Source organism: Gavialis gangeticus, unplaced genomic scaffold, assembly GCF_001723915.1.
Source record: "Gavialis gangeticus isolate Ggan-Ray unplaced genomic scaffold, GavGan_comp1, whole genome shotgun sequence".
Taxonomy (NCBI): domain Eukaryota; kingdom Metazoa; phylum Chordata; order Crocodylia; family Gavialidae; genus Gavialis; species Gavialis gangeticus.
The window spans coordinates 111,242,092-111,244,403 of record NW_017729032.1 but is presented as its reverse complement, the minus strand read 5'-3'; the positions used below and the strand labels follow the sequence as shown (position 1 = coordinate 111,244,403).

Here is a 2,312-nt window from a genome sequence, read left to right as displayed (position 1 = left end):
ACCTCAGGCCAAAAAACCAGTGTGTACATCACTTTAAAAGTCCAAAACATATTAGAGCAGTGGTCTCCAACCTTTGCTGACCCATGAGCAATACTGAACAAGTAATGTACTGCAGGCAACATCATACTTTGCTCTCGCTGTCAACCTCAGTTTTAACTTTTTAATCTTCCATGGCTGCAAGCAATTCCAGAGACTCTAACAGGCAACATGTTGCTTGCAAGTCACGGGTTGAGTTGTGCTGTATTAGATGAACAATGAAAGTAATGCCAAATTGATTAAAACCACTGGGCCTATTATTTATTGTACAAATAAAAATACAGTGAGTGTATTTTGGATAAAGCCTAAAACAGAAGCTTAAGCAATGAGTTGAAAAATTAACCCCCAAACCTGGCCATATTCTTATTTAAATAAATATATGTTGCACACTTAAATTCACCAGTACTATCGTCCATATATAAGAAATATTCACTTTCTATCATAAACCAGTAAAGAAAGTTGCTGTGCATGTTTAAAAACGTACTGCATTTTAGCATGAAGGGACGTGAACCTTTTACATAGCTTATTAGGTGCCCAGTCTTCCTCCCCATTGGCAGTGTTTCCATTAACTTTAATCAGGGCAGGAGCAGACCCTAATCCTGTAAGGCACTTTATAATCCTTTGGGGTGAAAGACATACAAATGATTATTAATTACTTGTCAACACCCCATTTTGAAAATGTCTCCTATTCAAAGAATGTCAGATCTTAATTTCAAAATTCATTTTGGTGTAGCAATTTTAATACCTCTAATTAATGTTTTCCAGTCAGTGGGATTTTTTATGATACTGTAATTCTAATCTCTAAAGTCCTTGGTGTTCATATTCATGTAATGAAAAACACTGATTTTTTCCCAAAGATATATAAAGATAGACCAAAACAGCTTCCTCCCTTTCAATGCAGACTGATGGATTTTAAAAGCTCCAAAAGCAGTTGGTATGTGATTATGTACAGAAATCTCTCTTTTAAAAAAAGATGCATGTCAAGTATTAAAAGGACACTGACAGCTTAAAAATAGTATTTTTCAAATAAATACATTTCTTTACCCATGTTACTAGTAATATCATACAGATGAGAAGCTAAAACTTTTAAAATATGTAATATATGTGATACTGCATATGCTATTTGTTTATACTGTGTATTTTGGACAAAACAAATTAATGGAATCAGTTCCACATATATTAATAATCAACCTCACTTTAACGTTGTTTGTCCTACGATGATTTCATTTTTTTCATTTTAATACATAATTATGCAGATGTTTCTCTTGTAGATGTTCTAAACATAAGAAGTAAATATAAATTGATTGTACCGTAGTAAAGAATAAATTACTTTTAAAAATAGAAGCTTAGGGCCTGATCAAGCTAACCATTCAAGACAGTTCTACATGCAGATGACTAGGAGGATCAAACCATTAGCTAGTGATTCATTCATCTTCTCTAATTTCAATGCTAAGAGCTAGGCTCCCAAAAGCACATTTAGGTCCCTATGTAAAAGTAGCCTGATTTTTTTTTCAGAATACTTTTCCCAGTGAATTCCACAGCAGATGCAAATAGAAATGCATTTGAAGTGAATCATTAGAAATCATGTAAACATTTTTAAAAATTTACATACCTCAGTATGGATTATGGACATGAATTTCAAGTCCCCAAATTTGGGAAGGAAAAAAAAGCCTCAATCTTTCACTTAAATCTTGCAAAAATTTCAGAAAAAAGAGAATATCTCAGTGCAGTCAGAGTGATACCTAAGTGGAGAGAGAAACTCAGGCCCAATTGCTACTTAACACTTTTTACAGTGCTTTAAATGGGAAAAACACTTCCAATTAATAATCCACTAAAGCCTATAATGTACCTTAAAGTAAGTGTAATGGTATTATTACCATTCTGGTAAGCCAGAACTTTTGGGCAAATAAACATACAAAGAAAGTACGCTCTATAGTGTCTGAAACAGGATTAAAATTCAGGTCCTTCAGCTTCTAGCTATATAAATGTTTCACAAACAAGCACCACCTTTTTGTTTATATATGGACCTAATCATTCCTTGTCTGCATGAGTTCAACAGCAAATTCTACTAGTCTAGCCTGAAAATGCTTTAACGCTTTGTTGCAAAGTACAACATTTTTCTCTTCTTTATAACTGATTACCAGGGATCCTCTTTTTTGCTGATAAAAAAATCCCCAATATTTGGATTAAAAGAAGTAACCCCAAATCCACATTTTCCTATAATCAAAATGAAACACCACTCTGTGTGTGTGTGTGTGTGTGTGTGTGTGTGTCTG

The 2,312-nt window shown here is 33.6% G+C and overlaps 1 long non-coding RNA gene across 1 annotated transcript in view; it reads right to left on the bottom strand.

The window, feature by feature from the left end:
* Positions 1–271: 271 nt before the first annotated feature.
* The window catches only part of LOC109303373, a 12,980-nt gene continuing 10,939 nt past the window's right edge, over positions 272–2,312 (bottom strand). Inside the window, exon 2 of the long non-coding RNA XR_002099076.1 lies at positions 272–2,063. This is a non-coding gene — a long non-coding RNA (uncharacterized LOC109303373). The remainder of the gene's footprint in view (positions 2,064–2,312) is intronic.